The sequence below is a fragment of the Trachypithecus francoisi genome, unplaced genomic scaffold (genome assembly GCF_009764315.1).
Source record: "Trachypithecus francoisi isolate TF-2019V2 unplaced genomic scaffold, Tfra_2.0 Lachesis_group1, whole genome shotgun sequence".
NCBI classification, from domain to species: domain Eukaryota; kingdom Metazoa; phylum Chordata; class Mammalia; order Primates; family Cercopithecidae; genus Trachypithecus; species Trachypithecus francoisi.
In genome coordinates this window covers 145,858,782-145,871,460 of record NW_022681454.1, presented here as the reverse complement: position 1 = coordinate 145,871,460, position 12,679 = coordinate 145,858,782, and the positions used below count along the sequence as shown (strand labels likewise).

At 34.6% G+C, this 12,679-nt stretch overlaps 1 long non-coding RNA gene across 2 annotated transcripts in view; it reads left to right on the top strand.

Moving 5' to 3' along the window:
• The first annotated feature begins 2,975 nt into the window (after positions 1-2,975).
• LOC117084825 overlaps positions 2,976-12,679 on the top strand; it is a 30,906-nt gene continuing 21,202 nt past the window's right edge. For both annotated transcript variants that reach the window (XR_004437690.1, XR_004437689.1), the window contains exon 1: positions 2,976-3,092. This is a non-coding gene — a long non-coding RNA (uncharacterized LOC117084825). The remainder of the gene's footprint in view (positions 3,093-12,679) is intronic.

Genomic DNA, 12,679 nt, shown 5'->3' with positions numbered 1-12,679 from the left:
CTTATATAAGCAGAACATGAAGAAATTTAGAAGGATTATAACATTTTCTATACAAGAGTAGTTTTTGACTAACGATAATTTAATTAGCTACAGTTTGTTTTCTTTTCTGTACTGCTTATTTTAATTTTCTTTCTAATTTAAAAGAGTGATTTAACATTTCATCCTAGACAGTGTGATAGTCATGAAATCTCGGTGTGAGAGAGGAAGCAGGGAAGTTAATCTTTAATGAAGATTAACATTTTAGAGGGAAGGAGACCCTTTAATCATCTACAACATTTTACGCCCTTCAGTCATTTATGACTGGCACCCTTTACTCATGACGTTTTATACAACAATGTAGGTAAGGAAAAAAGCTAATCTGTAATCAGAGAAACAAAGATCACAGCTGTCTAGGTTATAGCTGCCTGTTTACATGACTTGGCTTCCAAAATCACAGTCCCTTAGGGCTCAAAATATTTTAGAGTTCCAACAGCTTAGATTTTGATTTTCTTATTTTCACAACTCCTACTTTGACAAACATACATCATCATGATGTGGAAGGCTAAGTTTGAAGTAAGTCTTTAGACTCCTTAAAGTGTATGCAGAGAGCCAGTCCCCGGTACCCAGCCTCTGCTCTGCAGCCTATCATATTTTTTCACCCCTGGTTCCAACTCCTGCCACTCTAGGCCTCACAGACATACGTGTAGACAATGCAGCTAGCAGTCTAGGCAAGTCTGAGTCCCATCTCTCCACTTCCCTCACTCTCTTGGCCACCCTTTGGGCTCCTAGGTCCAGGAAAGAGGTCTTCCCAGGTCAACAAGCTGATTCATGACTCCTAAGTGTATTTCTTAAGTGTATTTCAAGATACCCGTTACCCAGAGAATGGTCTAGTGGTAGTGGTGAGTGAGATGGGTGCTGCTTCTGGATGGACACACACCATTGGCCCTGAAGACAACTAACCATAGATAGAGAGAGTAAGGTTCGCGTTGGAGCTTGCAAAATATGGAGGCCTAAATCAGGGGCCTTTCTTGCCCAGATACAAGGGAAACACTCGTCTCTTTACCTCAAAGTCCTGTGTTTTTATTCTTTACCAGGATAACCCTCTGAGACATAATTGTTCAAAACATTTTATTAACCTTCAAAAAGATAAGTTAGAACATATTAATTTCTTATCCCATTTTCTATTTTAATCAAAACCAATCAGCAGTATTGGACTGACTAGTTCTATAATTTTTTTCCAGAATAAAATGCATTTCAGCTGCTTACAATCATTCTAAATCCCAACTGCATATACCATTCTCAATGAACATATCTTCTTTTTATTAGACTATGAGACAAGCTAATTTAAGTTTCCAAATAATTGGAGGAATTTATAAAACTGGAAAGTCTTATAGAAATATTAAAGAATTTCAATATGAAATACATGGTAAAAGGTTAAAAGAAGTGGTAGTTGTTATAGTTTAATAAATGATGGGCTGAGAGATAAATTAATAGTCATCTTTAATTTGATGAATGATACTAAATTATCTCTCTGACTTCTATTGTGGGTAGTACTAAAATGTTGAAAAGTAAAAATTAAATCAATGATCTAGATTTTTCTAATTGTGTAAATTCTCATTACAGACATCACTCACAATCTACACATACCCACCCACATGCACATATCTCAATAATTTAATCTGTTACTCTTATCTGAATATATGCCTGTATGTAGTTATCACTCTCCCTTTTCAAATACTATTTCTTCAAACCATTCCACTTCCCCTTTACCTAGAGGGGAAGCAGGTAGATAAAAATGCTAGATTCTTTAGAGTTCACAAAAGTCTTTTCCCCAGTTCTGTCTTAACTTTATGACACCCTATAAAGTAGATATTATTCCCAATTCACTGATGAAAAAAATTGAACATTAATGGCATGAAAGAAACTGAATAAGCCACAGAACAATTATATGGGAGGGCAAGGATTCAATCAAGAAATGAGTACATGACCAATGTCCCTTTGTTTACATCATGTGTCTCTCAAACAGAAAACATCAATTCCTGAGTAGTGAGCACCAACATAGAGATAAGAATGTTTTAAAAGATTTCATACTTAAGCAACATCCAGTTAAAACTGAACTTCAAACTATTAGTTTGGTACAAAAGTAATTTCGGTTTTGCCAACATAATAGTAAAACCGCAATAACTTTTGCACCAACCTAAAATAGGAGCTTGTTGGAGAATCACAAGCTGCATTTGCTCCTATCCTCTGAATTTCTGCCACCCTTGTTTCATGCTTCCTCAAACTCACCTGTTGCTGACATTCACCTCTTCATCTGTATTTGTTCTTTGTGTGTCACTTATTAGTTTATTCTGACTCCCTCCCATTACCTTTTATGTGCTCTGATAAGATTTGTTTTGTTATTATTTAGTGAGAAAACTGAGGCTAAGAATGAATAATTGCCTTCTTTAAAGACCACACAACTGGGAAATGTTAGATTCAGAGCCATATGACTTCCATTCTACTGGGCCAGTGGAAAATTCAAAAATGGATAATCTAGAAAAACCAAGAAACATTATCATAAAACCCATATTATCATAACTGCTAGTTGATTGCTTGCATCTTGAATTTGAAAATTCCTCAGAAATCTAGTTAATAAATTAGGCCTTAACTAACTCGGGAAAGGAACAACAGCTGCTGATGTGCTACTAATAGAGCCATGTTCTTCAGCCTTTTCAAATACAAAGGACTTATTTTAAAGTAAATATTTAAAAAAACATTGACCACTACATGATAGTAGTTATACTTTTAGTATTCATTGATTACAAATATTTTTTAAACCCACAACAAATTCAGGCACATTTTAAACTAAATTTAGGTTTCAATGATCTATTATACCTACATACATTAAAAATGGGTGATATAATAAGACATGTAGAATTTTAAATGCATGTTGCTAAGTGAAAGGCTCCATATTATATGACTCTATTTATATGACATCCTGGAAAGGGCAAAACTATAGAGGCAATACAAAGATCAATGGTTACCAGGTATTTAGGGAGAGAGAAGGAGGGTTGAATAAGTGAAGCACAGGGGATTTTGCAGGGCTGTGAAACTATTATGATACTATAATGGTGAGTACTTGGCACAAGGCAAGTACTATAGAATTTCACCACACAAATAGTGAATTAATGTATGTAATTGAAAAATAATTTAAGGGGTGGAGTGATCTGAGAACATGACAGAACATCCAGCTTTATTACAAATGTATGAAACAACCACTCTGGAGGAAATAGGTGGGAAAGTGCTGATCAAAATGACTTTGGAAATAAGAGGAATGTATGAAACTGAAGGCAACAGAAACTGTATGTAAGCACAATATTCCAGTTAAAAAAGTTGTTTGGCTTGGAAGTATGGGTTAACCATTCTACTACTGCTATACACGTACAATGAAATTTAACAATTATGCAAATGGCAGGTAGTGGGAACCAGGTATCTTACTGTTGGAGGGAAAATTTACAGATAGGGAAGGAGAAGAGGGAGAATGATCAATGTTGCAATAAATTAGGGTTGAAGATATCAATATGAAATCATTTTTAGTTTAATATACACATATATGGTTGCATATAGAAGTATTTACAGATGTGTGTTTATACATGTGTTAGTACACACACATATGTTTTCTTTTTCTGTCAGGTGAGATGGTCTGGAAACAAGTACAGTAGCAATGAGCACACTTAGAGCCCGGATTTTGGTTTCTAATACCATTCTGCAATAAAAAGACAGATCTTTGAGAAATAGCTGATTGTAGTACTAGGGAGGGGAATATATAAGATGAGCCTAGAGCATATTGTGGTAAGAATTCAGAAGTCAGAAAGTAAGAACTCAGCACACACACATTCAATGCTAGAAGACAGGAGCCAATTGAAAGAGCTCCAATGGCCAAAGCTGGAGCAAATTGAGCCTGGAGCATAGCATCTTTTGGTGTCAGAAAGTAAGAAAGTACTAAAAACATCACACACACACACACACACACAGATGGAACAGAGGAGCCAACTGAAAGAACTGCCAGTGGCCAAAGCTGAAGCAAATTGAGCAATAAAATAAAATATATTATATTACAATCCAAACTTCAATATCCATGAATCTACACTAACATAAATAAATGGTTTAATATATAATTAAATGTGGGAGAAGAGACAAATTTCCCATGTAGAATGACTAAATAATTTACATAGATAAACCACTCCCAAGAAGGTGAAGCATAACTCCACACTCCTTAAGTGTGGGCTGTGTATACTGATTTCTTTCCAGAGTACAGAATGGTAAGGAGGGGAAAAGAGTAACTTCATGGTGAAGAAACCTGACAAATGATAAGAAATTTTATTTATTTGGTCATTCAATAACTCTTGGTATACATATTTATTTATAGATGCTGTTTAATAGCTGTGCAACTCTATGACCTACATCTTGGATACTCCTTAGTTTATAGAGAAAATAATGGCAATGTTCTGAGAAGGTTCAAATACCATTGAAACAAATATTAGAATTTCTGATTCTAATCATGATGTGGTAACTGGTACCAGACTTGCCTCCCCACCAAAAATAACTATATTACTAGAAAAACTATATGAAATAGGTAGTGTAAGACAGTAATGCTTTAGAGAAGGAAATCACGTGAACTGAGCTCCATATTTTCTGGCATTTTTGCCTGAGAGTAATTTCTGGAGGGGTAGTATAAAGAAAGAAGGGTGGAGCAATGATCAGAGTTCAGACATACTGAAGTGCCATAGTGTGGTGCAGGGTACCAAAATGTAGAGAGCTATGCAAAGGATGGCCCAAATCCCTGTGAGGCATCTCTATGGGTTTTGGGCAAAGGCTTGGCTGTGCATGCACAAGCCTAGACAATCTGAGGCTTCATAGAAAGTAGCTTATGTGAGACTGAGAGCTGAATAGGGATAGCAGAGCTATAATGGATAGAACAGTTAGCACAGGTAATGCAAATCTAAGAGATACCAGTGCTCCAGCCAAACCACAGTAAACTATACTGAGATCTTTCATCATTCAGTTTATATCCCAGAAAAGCCATGCTCACAAGTAAAAACCACACCTTTGAGTAAGGGCCATACTTTAGGACTAAGAACTAAGGACAAAACCTAAGAATCCCATCTTAACAAACAATAAGCATAGCCTGAGAAGCTCTAAAGAATCTAACAATAATTTAACTGTCTTCCAGAATAAAATGGAATGTTCTTTAAGAAGACAGAATAATGCAGAATCTGCATCTTTCGCAATAAACAATATCAAATTTTTAAAATGATTATGTAGCTTAAAAAGGAGAAAATTGAGGTGCATAATCAACAAAAAAGCCAATGCACATAGGCTACAAGATGACTCAGAAGTTAAAATTTGCAGATAAAATCTTTTTTTTTTTTTTTTTTTTGAGACAGAGTCTTGCTCTGTTGCCCAGGCTGGAGTGCAGTGGCCGGATCTCAGCTCACTGCAAGGTCCGCCTCCTGGGTTTACGCCATTCTCCTGCCTCAGCCTCCCGAGTAGCTGGGACTACAGGCGCCCGCCACCTCGCCCGGCTAGTTTTTTGTATTTTTTAGTAGAGACAGGGTTTCACCGTGTTAGCCAGGATGGTCTCGATCTTCTGACCTCGTGATCTGCCCATCTCGGCCTCCCAAAGTGCTGGGATTACAGGCTTGAGCCACCGCACCCAGCCTGCAGATAAAATCTTTAACAAACATGTCCAAGGATTTAAAGAAAAATATGGACACAGTGAGTGAACAAATAAGGAATCTCCACAGAGAAATGAAAATGAATGTTAAAAAGCCAAAAGGAAATTCTGTAACTACAAAGTACAATATCAGAAATAAAAAAAATTATTGAATGGGATTAACAATAGATTAGAGATAGCAAAAGAGATGATTAGTAAATTTGAAGAGACTAATAAAAATATTAAAATCTGAAAAGTACAAAGGAAAAAGACTGAACAAAGGAAAAAGCCTTATGTATCTGTGAAGCATCAAGCAGTCTAGTATACATACAAGTAGAGTCCTACAAAGAGAAGAGAAGGGGTCTGGTGAAAAAAAAAAAAAGATGAAAAAAATGGCTGACAGTTTCACAAATTTGATTTAACAAAACAAAAACTACAGATTCAAAATGTTTAGTGAAGCCTCAAAAAGAAAACCACATTTGAGCAATCATAGTCCAATTCCTCAAAACCAATTATAAAGAGAAATGAAATGCCTTGAGAGACTGTATTAGTTTTCTATTGCTATGTAACAAATTACAACAAACATGGGAACTTAAAAACAATACTCATTTATTATCTCACAGTTTTTTCAGCTGGAAGTCTGGGTGGGCTCAGCTGGGTTCACTACTCAAAGTCTCAAGAGGTCAAAATCAAGGTGCTGGCAGAACTGAGCTTTTATCTGGAGGTTCTTGGGGGATAATTCTGTCCCAAGTTTATTCAGGTTGTTGACAGAATCCAGTCCCTTGTGGTTGCATGTCTGAGATTCTTGTTTCCTTTTGGTCTGTCATTCAGAGGCTGTTCTCTGATCCTAGAAATCACCACCATTTCTTTTCATGTGGTCCCTTCCATAATCAATGCCAACAATGGCACATCAACTCTTTCTCACACTGAATCTCTGATTTCCTCTTCCACATTCTTACATTTGACTTACCCAGATAATCCCCCCAATTAATTAACGTAAAGTCAACTGATTAGTAACCTTAATCAAGATTACTAATATCTTTTGCCCTATAATATAACAAAGTCAGGGCATGATATCTCATCATATTCACAGTCCTGAGAATAAAGATGACAAATTTCAGGGGCAAGGAAGAATTTTAGTACTCTGAATGCCACAAATGAGAAAAGAAACCTTGTATAGAGGTAAAAAATTATGCCTGATTTCTTATCAGAAAAAGTGTATGACAGTAGACAATAGAAAAGTACCTTTAAGACAGAAAGAAAGAAAAAAACTGTCAACCCCAAATTATATATCCAGCAATACATCCTTTAATAAGAATATATTAAAATCATAATTCCTATATAATACTAATATAGCCTTATGAATTTATGAGATAAAATTAAAAAAACATTTTTATGTAACTAAAATCAGAGAGAATTCAGGAGATTGCACTATAATAAATGTTAAAAGAAGTTGTTCAGGCTGCAGGGAAATGATGCCAGACTAAATTCACATCTGCAGGAAGAAACAAAGAAAATTAAATATGGTAAATATGCGGTCAGATTAAAAACCTATCTTTTTTCTTACAATAATTTCTTTAAAAGACAACTAGCTTTTTGGAGTAGTGGCAAACACACTATAAGCCACAGGCCAAATCCAGCTCTTGGCTTGTATCTGTATGGCCTGATTCTAAGAATTTTTTTAATTTTTAAGAGATTACAAAAACATAAGAATGAATCAAACAACAATAAAAAATAATAATATGCATGCAGGACATATATGGACATCAAAGCCTAAAATATTTACTACCTGGCACTTAACGGAAGTTTGATGATCTTCTTTTTTAGAGCAAAAAATGCAATAATAATAACATTTCATTATAGAGATTGTAATAAATATTGCAGTAACATATATAACAACATGAGCATGAAGGATGGAAAAAAGTAAATGAAATTATATTGTTGAGAGATTCTGACATTTTATGTGAATATTAAAATCACAATGTTAACTACAGGAAAATTGTGATAAGAATGTATATTGTAATTTCCAGAGCAATCACTAAAAAATTACAAAGTCACATATTTAGAAAGCCAAAAGAGGAATCAAAATAGACCACTAAATAATCTTTTACATACATAAACTAAATCTCAGAAATAGAACAAAATAGAAAAGAAAACAGATTAGAAAATTAGAAAGCAATTAGAAATATAGTAGAAATAAGTCTAACCATATCAATAATTTTATTAAATATAGTTGGACTAAACACTCAAAGTAAAAAGCAAAGTCTGTCAGACTGCATAAAAATCAAGACTCAGTCGAGTGTTATGTGCAAACTACATGCTTTACATATAGAGATATAAATAGGTTGAAAGTAAGAGGTTGGTGCAATGGACTGAATTGTGTGTCCCACAAAATTCATATGTTGAAGCCTTAACCCCTCCCCAACCACGTGACTATATTGGAAAGAGAATGTTTAAGGAGGTAACTAAGGTTAAATGAGGTACTAAGGATAGAGCTCTGATTCAATAGAACTGGTATCCTTATAAAGGGAAAAGGACATCAGAGATCTATCTCCCCTTCCACGTAAGCATACAGCAAAAAAAGAGGCCATGTGCAGAGAAAAAGACCCCCTTGCCAAAAAATGAACTCTGCCAGGTCTTGATCTAGGACTTTCAGCCTCCAGAATTTTGAACAAAATAAATTTCGGTTGTTTAAGACATTGAATCTATGGTATTTTGTTATGCCACCCCATAACAAAATGCAGTTCAAGAAAGGTATACAACACAAACAGCAAGAAAAAGGAAGATGATGTGGGTATGTTAACAACAGGCATCAAGACAAAGTGTGTTACAAGAAATAAACAGAGACATTTCAAAATGATAAGAGTTGCCTCCTCAGGAAGACACAATATTATAAATTGCATACACTAAATACAAAACCAAAAACTGATGAAACTAAAGGGAGAAATAGATAAACACACGTTGTTAGGAATTTTAATACTCTTTTCTCAATAATTGATAGAACAAGTAGTTACAAATCAGCAAGGCTACAGAAGGTTTGAACAACACTGTGAACCACCCTGACTTTATTAACATTCATGAAACACCCTACCCCAAAACAAAAGAAAGCACATTATTTTTAAGTGCACATGAAATATTCACCAAGATATGCCATAGGCCATATGCTGGGCCATAAAACTAGTCTCAATAAAGTAGACATATTAAAATCATACAGTATGATGTCTGATAAGGGTAGAATTCAATTGCATATCAATAACATTAACATCTCTATAAAGCCCCAACTATCTGGAAATTAACCACATACTTCTAAATAAACTAGAATTTAAAATACAGGATATTGGAAATTAGATGTTTTGTAACTACTAAAGAAATTAGATTTCTAATCCAATGCCTTTACACACACACACACACACACACACACCAGCATAAATATTTTTATTAGTGAATTTTATCAAATCCTCAGGCAAGAAACAATACCACTCTGATATACATTTTTTCAAAAATTAGAATAAATATTATTTTCCAACCAGTTTAAATGAGACCAGCATACCTGTGATATCAAAACCTGACAGAAACATTATAAGTAAAGAAAATTGCAGGTCAAAATCTCTTAGAAATATTGATAAACTAATTATCAGCAAATTGATTGATTCTAGCAATATATAAAGAGAATAATACATCATAAGTGAGGTTAATCCTAAAAATGCAAGGTTGGTTTAAGCTTTGAAACAATCAGTGTAACATGCTGCATTTACAAAATGGAGGGAAAAATATTATCATCTCAGACAGATGCAGAAAAACATTAGACAAAATCCAATACCCATGTTTTATTTTTAAAATTAAAATCCTAGCAGTCTTTTTTTAATTAAAGAGAGTTAAAAGCCAATTCTAATATGTGTATAGAGATTCAAAGATCCTAGAATAGCCAAGACAAATTTGAAAAAGAGCAAAGTTAAGGGATTAATACTGCCTTATTTCAAAACTTATTCTAAAGCAATAGTAACCAAGACAGTATAGTATTGATGTATAGGAAGGCTAATCTATCAGTGGAACAGAAAAGAGACTTCAAAAATAGACCCATGGATTTACAGTAAATTCTACCTCTATAAAGGTGCCAAGGAGGATATAATTTTTTTAATAAATGGTGTTTTAAAATGAATAAAGCACATGGAAAACACAGATCACACCTTTCACCATAACCAATAATTAATTCAAGAGGGAACTCAGGAACATTCTAATTCCAGTCTTTTCATTATTTTGAAATATACTATAAATAATTAACTATAGTTGCCCTATTGTGCTACTGAACATTAGATCTTATTCCTTCTATCTAAGTGTATTTTGTACCCATTAACCATCCCTAACATAAAGAAATGACAAATGCTTGAAGTGATGGATACTCCAATTACCCTGATTTGATCATTGCACATTGTATGCTTGTATCAAAATATCACATGTGCCCCATAGATATGTACAACTATTATGTATCTATAATAATCAAAAATTAAATATTTTTAAAGGAATTCAGTGGGTTCACATAATTTAAAGGGTTTTAAAATTTTGCTTTTGCTTTGTTTTTATTGTTTTTGTTATATTTAAAAATAAAATTTAAATCTATAAACCTTCTGAAAAAGAAGTTACAGGCAACCAGGCACAGTGGCTTACACCTGTAATCCCAGTACTTTGGGAGGCCGAGGCGGGCAGATCACAAGGTCAGGAGTTTGAGACCAGTCTGACCAACATGGTGAAACCCTGTCTTTACTAAAAATACAAAAATTCGCCGGGCATGATGGTGTGTGCCTGTAATCCCAGCTACTCTGGAGGCTAAGGCAGGAGAATCTCTTGAACCTGGGAAGCAGAGGTTGCAGTGAGCCGAGACTGCACCACTACACTCCAGCCTGGGTGACAGAGCAAGACTCCATCTAAAAAAAAAAAAAAAAAAAAAAAGGCAAATAAATATCTTCATAGCATAGGAGTAGGCAAATTTTTTCTTAGGCATCATGAAGAGAAGCAATAGCATAAAAGAAAAAATGATAAACTAAGCTTCATTAAAATGTAAAACGTTAGCTCATCAAAAGACACCATTAGGAAAGTAAATAGGCAAGCCACAGACAGGGAATACATATATGGGTCTGATAAAGTACTTACATCTAGAATATTCAAAGAATTCCTACAAATAGAAATGAAAAAGAAAAACAGAGTACAAATGGGCAAAAAACTTAGACACTCTGCAAAAGAAAATATACAAGTGGTGAAAAAGTACATAAAAATTTTCTCAGCATCATTAGGGAAATGCAAATGAAAATCTACTAGAATCACATTCTGCACACCTGCTCCAAATGGTAAAATGTGAGACAGATAATATAGAATGTTAGTCAGAATGTGGACAAACTGAACCTCTCAGACATTGCTGGCAGGAATAATAAATGCTATAATTTATTTAGAAAACTCTTTGGCAGTTTCTTATAAAAGTTAAATATATACCTTACCCTGCAACCCAACAATTACACTCTTATTTATTTACTCAGTAGAATTTAAAACAAAAGTCCGAAAGAGTCTTCCACAAGAAAACTTGAAATAACTTTGTTTGTAATAGCCCCAAACTGGAAACAATCCAAAGTCCATCATAGGACAATGGATAAACAAATTATGGCATATCCACACAAAGGAATGCTTCTCAACAATAAGAAAAGAATAAACCACAAGTATACCAAATAATATCAGTGAATCTCAAAATTGTCATGACCAAAGGAAGCCAAACATGAAAGATTACATGCTGTTTGATTAGACTTATGTAAAGTTCAAGAATTTGAAGATAAAAATCAAAACAGGAGTAGCTTATGAGGTGTGGGGAGTTATTGGATAAAAATAGTGGAAACTATCTGGGGTAATGAAATTGTTTTATATCTTGACTAAGGTATTCAGTTTGTCAAAGTTCATTGAATTATACATCAAACATCGAAGATACGTATATTTCTCTGCATGCAAATTTTACCCAAATTTTTGAAACTCAACAATGTAAAAGTTGAATAAAAACCATCTTCCAAGGCCTTGGGTAACATATTTAGACACACGACTACACGTGAACAAAGTAACGAGCAGAAAATCTAAAAAGAGTAGGCAGAAAAGTTAGACAGTGTCATGCCAATACCACCCAAGCTGTTTACAGCCTGTCTGTAAAAGGTTTCTCACAAGTGGAAAAACAGACAGGCCCTGTATTTGCACTGCCAACTTTGATTATGGAGGACACCATGGGGATTGGACAATCTGCTGCCATTACTGTCCCTCATCAGTAAACCACTTCAGGGATATCCAGCAGGTAATCTTTGAAAAAATCTTTGCAAAGCAAATATTCCAGAGAAACATTGACAGCTCCGGTCCCATAAAAGGCTATATAAAGAACCACTCAATGGGAAAAGCTGTTGATGAATTTGAAAGACTGTTCAGGGTATCTGGTGAGAACAGAGTGTGAGTCCAGACGGAAGAAGTAAATCAAAGTACACGACCAGATTGAGATTTTTTAAATCTGAACCATGAAGATGGCCTAAATCTTGCCTTTCTTAGGAGAAAAGTGCTGTAACCAAAGGGGCCTCTCAGGGGACTTAAAGACACACACCATACTCTGAAGAAAAGAATTAGCAAGACAGAAACGTGCCGGGATTACTTTTGAATAGTTTTACCAGTAAAATAGACACCTATAATCACTTCAAAACTAAATTAAAATATAAGAAACTAGTTTGTGGGAGCTCTATGCCAACAGCAGGGCAATTTCAAGGCTGAATTTGATTAGTGCACTGGCCAGGAACAGAAAAAAGAAGCAAAATGTCAAGAGATGATGAAATGATACAATTACAACATTCATCAGGGTAAAAGAATGAGTAAGACACAAGATGGTGACAAAAAAAAAAAAAAAAAAAAAAAGCCCTGCCTGTAGAGGTTTTATCACTATCAACTGATAACCAGAGCAGTTTATGATACGTGCTGGCCATGTTTGTAGGATCT